The sequence below is a fragment of the Miniopterus natalensis genome, chromosome 14 (genome assembly GCF_054644295.1).
Source record: "Miniopterus natalensis isolate mMinNat1 chromosome 14, mMinNat1.hap1, whole genome shotgun sequence".
NCBI lineage: Eukaryota > Metazoa > Chordata > Mammalia > Chiroptera > Miniopteridae > Miniopterus > Miniopterus natalensis.
This window is the reverse complement of record NC_142094.1, coordinates 56,596,153-56,602,395: the sequence shown is the minus strand read 5'-3', so window position 1 is coordinate 56,602,395 and position 6,243 is coordinate 56,596,153. Positions and strand designations below refer to the sequence as shown.

The 6,243-nt window shown below is 52.8% G+C and overlaps 1 protein-coding gene across 4 annotated transcripts in view; it reads left to right on the top strand.

Moving 5' to 3' along the window:
- DOCK1 (dedicator of cytokinesis 1) overlaps window positions 1-6,243 on the top strand; it is a 287,380-nt gene that overhangs the window by 151,891 nt on the left and 129,246 nt on the right. The gene's annotated exons all lie outside the window — the stretch shown is intronic.

Genomic DNA, 6,243 nt, shown 5'->3' with positions numbered 1-6,243 from the left:
CCGCTGACATGAAAGCCGCCTCCTTTCCCATGTGGGAGGCACTGGCTTTTCTTTTGATCGTAATGCATGTTTCCCCATTAGACAAACCTGTTTTACTATATTCATCAAGAAGCCCAACGATGCGCCTCTTCGGCTTTGCAAATTACCGCTGTACACGCACGTCTCCGCCTCACGGGCAGATGGTTCTCCAAATGCGGTTTATTTGGTTTGGGTTTTTACTATATTCTGAGGGTGACGTGATTAATCTATTATTGGAATGCAAGAGAACTGCTGTTTTCCCTTGAAGACTTTTATTGGAGAGTCTAGCTCCTGGCTGGATGAATGCGGAGAGCCCCAAGTTGGGGAACTGAAATAAATCTATGTCTGTCAGCCTTTCTGGGTGCCGGGGAGAGTGGGCCACTCCGCTTCGTGGGGGCACCGTAAAGGACAGGTCTTCGCGGTGCAGCTTGCATGCGGTGGGTTAACACCGGCCATGAAAATAACACGGGTTTCCCTGTGTCCACACAGTCAGTCAGTAACTCTTTACTTTGATTCCACTGAGAGTGGTATTTGGAAATACTTTTTTTTTTTTTTTTTAAGAAATTATTCATTCTGGAATCAAGTTTTGTGCTTTGATCACAACCTCTGAAAGTGAAAACAATGGTGGTGGTTTCAGTATTTAAATCCTGAAAGAAAATAAAATCACGAGGCTTTATGTGTGTTCATCATGCAAATTCATCTTGGGCTGAATTATTAAATGCCACTAAAGAGACGCAGGTGGCCAAAGACTCCTCTCTCGGGGACGCCAGTGGGGTGAATGCCTTCGCTCTATTAGGCAGATTCGCAGCTGGTTATTGCACATGGAAGGGCTTTCTGGAGGGTTGAAGTCGAAGAGAGAAATAGAGTTAAGGATGTTGTTTGTGGAGTTACCATTCACTCCACCCCCACACGTTCTAGAAGAAGACAGAGAGGAGGAGTCTGGGGTGTGCAGGGCCCTGGTATCAGCCCGGTGGCCAGAGAGGCAGGTCACTGACCTGAGCCCACAAGAGTGGACAAGATTAGGCTCCGGCCACACCGCCCAGCCCAGCTGATGGCAGACCGTTTGGGCTGCCCTGGGGGTGGGCCCGAGAAGCCAGCACAGAGACGTCTCCGAGCACTTCTCGGGAAATGCCACAGGAATGGGACGCTGTGGCTGCCACTCCAGGTGTTGTGTGGAGCGCAGGTGCTCAGGTACATGGAGACTATACCTAATCCCTTCAACGCCACGTAGCCCATATCAAGGAGGGAACAGGTTCAGAGAGGTTATGTCACTGTTCAGTGTCACACAGCAAGTAAGACATGCAAAGCAAGAGCAGGATCCTGGTCTACCTGACCCCCGAGTCCAGGTGTCCATCCAGCAGAGACAGGACATGCCCCCACATCCTAGTTCCTTCTGAGATAGGACTACAGGCCGCCGGGCATGGTGGTCCAGCCGAGGGGAAGAGAAGGAGAGGCCGAGAGCCTGCATCCAGGAGTGAGACGCAGAGTGGACCTCCCCGCAGTCTGGGGCTCTGTTACATTGGCCTCTGAGTGTCAGGCCAGCGTGGCACTGGCACGTGGCAGGCCGTCTCTGCTCCTGACTGGAAGGCGCTGAGGACATCCACGTGTTTCCTCAGCTGTGCCACACACGCTGAGCTGCATCATGTTAGAGCACATCACATAGTCTGTGCGGCATCCGGGCTAGACTGAACCCGGGTTTCCCAGCCAGGCACCCCCTGCATCTTAGGCAGGTAGTTCTTTGTTATGGGGGCTCTCCAGGGCGGTGCGGATCGTGTAGCACCATCTGGGCTTCTATTCACTAGGTACAGGTAACCCGTTCCCCGTGTGACAGCTGGAAGTATCTCCAGACCCTGACACATGACCCTGGGGCATAGTCACCCCCAGCTGAGAACCTCTGCATTAAACCTTTCACCCTTGGGTGGCCAGAGTGTGACCTGAGAGGTAGGGCTGGGAGAAAGCTACGTGAACGGTGGGTCTGAACAGCCCCTGCGCTGCGCCGAGCCCCCAGCAGCACGTCCGCACCCACGGAGCATCTGCGTGTCTGTAGACAAAGCAGTGAATCCGAGCCGGCCACATCGGGGTAGTTCACGGGAGACAGGACATGACCTCTTTGGTCCTCGATGCATCACTAGGGGCTGAGGATATTGAGACCTTTGTCATTTGAAACTATTAGAACTGAGCAGTTTCTTAGAGGAGGGAAAGAAAAGGCACAGAGCAGTTGTGTGCCCACCTCCTGGCCCCGCCTGGGGGGCGCTGGGTCACCGGTAGCGGGTGGGACGGAGCATGCCCGCCAGGGACACACAATATGTATCTTTTAGGGACAGTTATCCCCACAGGTTAAAAAGATGCACACAAAGGGCCCAGTGTGGGGAGAGCGTGGGGACGGCGGGGGTCTAACAAGAAAATTAAATCGAAACCCTCTCTCTGATCTGCTGCCCGTTGCCTGACTGCCTTTGTGGCCCGGGCCCGCCAGAAGGCAGGTGCCACGCCGTCCTCCTGCAGACGACAGTCATGCGAGGGGAAATTGGAAAGGGAGAGCGTTTTTACAAAAAGCAATTTACTAGTAATTTTTCAGCCCTTTCCCTGCCACTACTGAAAAATGTGTGTCTGAATAAGTTTGTCCCGCCAAGCTATTCATCACCGCGGTTTGCCAGGGACTGCACCGAAGTAATTTTCTTACGTCCGTCGGGCTGGCGTGAAAGATACTGAGTCTTGGGCCCAACCATCAAACTAATAAAACAAATCAGAGAAATTAACTGACAGTGGCAAAATCATAATAATAATTATTATTATTCCTAAGCTTGTCTCTGTTTTACAGGGAGTTGCTAATTATATAAAAATAATTCCCTTGTAAGTAAAGACGATGGTAATAAATAGAGATGTTCATCCGTTCGGCACGTGGTTGCTGAGTCTTCTTTTAAGTAACAGGATTGAGTCGTCCTTGCTGTCCGGGCGGGGAGGACGCCCGGGAGGGTTCGTGGTTGACTTATTTGGGCTGCAGATGAGGTTGAGTTCTTTTGTGGCCGGATGACATTTTTCTAAAGCTTCAGAATAGAATTTCCCTGGACATTGCGAATTCCTTTCATATTAAGGCAGACGCGTCTTACCCATTAAGAAAGCGATTTCGTCATGAAAGAAGATGGGGCGTCCTGTAGGCGACAGTCCATGAGACACGTGGCCCCTTCCGGCACACGCGTCCGTGCATTGCTCCTTCGAGCATTCACTCGGCCACTGGATGCGCACCCGCTCCCGGCGATGTCATCGCTCAGTCCACACGCTCCGTGTCCTGGCCACACGCCAGCCTTCTCCGGCACCCTCCTGGGCCCTCGTGATCGCCTCGTAGGGGAGGTCCTGTCTTTCCCAGCCTCTGATGGAGAGGCTGAGACACAAGACTTTTCACTTGCATCCTATATTCCCTTAAATCCCATGCTTAAAGCCACTGTCCCTGTCCTGGGAAACTGAAGTGACCAGTGAGAAACTCCAAAAAGCATCATAGAGCTGGCACATCCCCTGGCCCTGTGCCACACAGGTTATACAGAGACCCTCCAGGTGGGTCCCAGGAGCTCCCCTGGCCCCGGGCACAGGCTCAGGGAAGGCTGCTGTTAGGTTTGGACTGAGCATGGACCCAACATGGCATTTCTGACCAGGGCTTGCCGTGGCTGGGTCCCCGAGGAGGGTGGACTCTGGCTCTCGAAGTGAATCTCTCAGCTCTAAATCAGCAGGAGTGCGTGAAGCTTATTTTTCGTAAGAAAACTGCGTGTTTTAGAATTCACTGGACTGTGCTGTTTTCAGGTAAAAATGGCTCATCGTGGCTGTGCCAGTCTGGCTCCGGGAGCGTGGATGGCGGGGAGCTGTTTGGAATATAAATGTCATAATTTCCCTCAAGTTAAATTTCATCATCAGATGTGAGTTGTCAGTATATGAGCCCCGTACTTTTAGATGAGTGGTGGAGAGTCGCCTCCGCTTTAAATTAATAGCTGAAATAATAAACGCGCTCGCTCCAGCCATAAGGGCGTGAAACAGGGAGAAACTGCCGGCCTAACACTCGGTAAACGGTGAGGAAACGAGGGTCCACATCCACTCAGTGCGGCCAGTGAAGTGCTCCTTGTAAACACTGTTTAGCATCAGAGAAACCCAGGGAAACAGTGCTAAGTGAAAGAGTGGTCCACCCCTCGTCTGGAAGACAGCAGACACGGTCCCGGGTGTGCTGAGACTGCTTTGGGTGAGCGATTGCCCTGCTCCCAGGAGGGGGCTCACAGTGGTGTTCACCTGTCTGCCAGTTTCAGAAACAAGGGGCAGAGGCAGCCCACAGCTCGGGCGGAGTGACAGGCCAGGCTCTGGACAGTGTCAGCACTTGCCTAGAGGAAGAAAAACCCAGAAATTTCTAGGTTAGGGTCGACACGGTCTCCGGTCTCTTTTGTTATGTTGAGGAGCCTTGAGTGACATGAATTTCGAAGTTTAGATAGCGTGTGTGCTCACGGGCACAGGTATGTACAGCTGCACACGTGTACGTATCCAGACACGGCTGGGCAGGTCGGGCGAGCCAGAGTGTGGTTAGTGGAAGACGTATCTGTGTACGAGCAAAGCCATCTGTTTCAACCAGAACTAAAATGAATTGGGCCTATAATCGGCCTGGATAGTCTGGAGGAAACTTTGTGGGCGTCTGAAGGTGACGACAGAAGTCCACGGATCCGTTGCATTCTTAGCGTGTGTGCCCTGAGAGGCTCCAGTGTGGCCCTGGGCTGTGATCCACGTGGCACAGGGTGCAGTGGACTGACAGTGGGGGCTGGTGAGTGGCACAGCCTTGCCAAGCCCTCCCGGCGTCCCATCCATCAGTGGAGACAGCAGAAGAGTCAGGCAAGCAGTCGGGCGAGTCTGCAAAGGGACCCTGTGATATTATTGGTTTTTCTAGTGGCTTTCCTGCTGCTGAGACACCTTGGAGTCGGAGATGCTGGCTGCAACTCAAGATTAATTGGGTCAGCATTTTCTCCCATATGCCCAGGGAGTGCCTGAGCGCCAGGCCCCTCGGAATGGGGGCGGAGAAATGAGCCGGAGGGTCTTTAACAAGGGGCTTCCTGGGGGGGAGGGAGAGACGCAGCACCTCCCTGAGGAAGGAGTGAGTTCCTCCCTGTGGTGAAGCAGTGAACTCGAGCCCTGCTGGCCCAGGGAAGGATCCCGGCCTGGGGCAGAGCTGAGGGCTTATAGACTGTGGGCTGTGTCCTAGGTAAGTTCATTATCCTGCCTGATTCCCTTTAATGCACCCAAATGAATTTCCCCAGACCTCCTTTCTCTTCCTCAGAGGTCCCTGATTAGGGGACTAAAGTGGGGTAGCTAAATAAACGCCACCCCGAGAGCGAGCATTTAGGGAGGGCGCCACCCTGTTGCAGTGTGTCAGAAGGGACCTGCCCAAGTCCCTGTTCTCTTGATTGGTGGGATCTTGCGGCGGGGGGGGGGGGCTGCCCTCATTTAGGACTGACGGCCATCCCACCAGAAGCAGGCCGAAGGCCACTCGCCAGGTTTCAGAGCAGGTTCTGAGTGAGAAGAAAAACCATCGGAGGCTGGGCTGTGTGATTCCAGAAAACACACTTTAACCAACAGGAAACCTACAGTCGATTCTGCAGTCCCACAATGTAAGCCAGTGCTGCCCCATGGACCCCCGCCGGCCTGCTTCCACCGAGCGGGGACAGAGGAGGGAGCCACCCGTTCACGTGGATGCTTGGGGCGTGGGGTTGAGGGTCTCGAAGGTCCAGAAGATGACCAGACTCTCCTCCTGGTGTGTGTTTCACGGTGTCCTCCGTTCTCTGATTCTCAGCTTATACTGACGGTAACCCTTTCTCATTTCTGTCCAAAATGGAATCTCAATTAGCAGAAATGAATTAGCAAAATTTTATGATATTGGAGAAAATCAACTGGAAAAAATGCCTCTTCCAAATGGGACGTTACATCAGTGTACATAATTAATTTTATTTGCAGCAGTTGGCTTTGTTAACAAATAGCGCCCAAAAAGCCTGGTTCCAAAAACTCAGTAAAATCATACGTAAGATCAGTAATTTCCCTGCTGCTCTCCTCTCCCCCACAGACACGGCAGTTACGGGAAATGGTAGACGTGGGCCTGCAGTTCTGAGCGTAGCTCACGAGCACGTTGGGTTGTTGTAGCAAACGTCCCCCTTGCTCCATTTCTTGGATGGTTCCAGGTCATTTCACAACAGTCACCGGGTGGTTTCG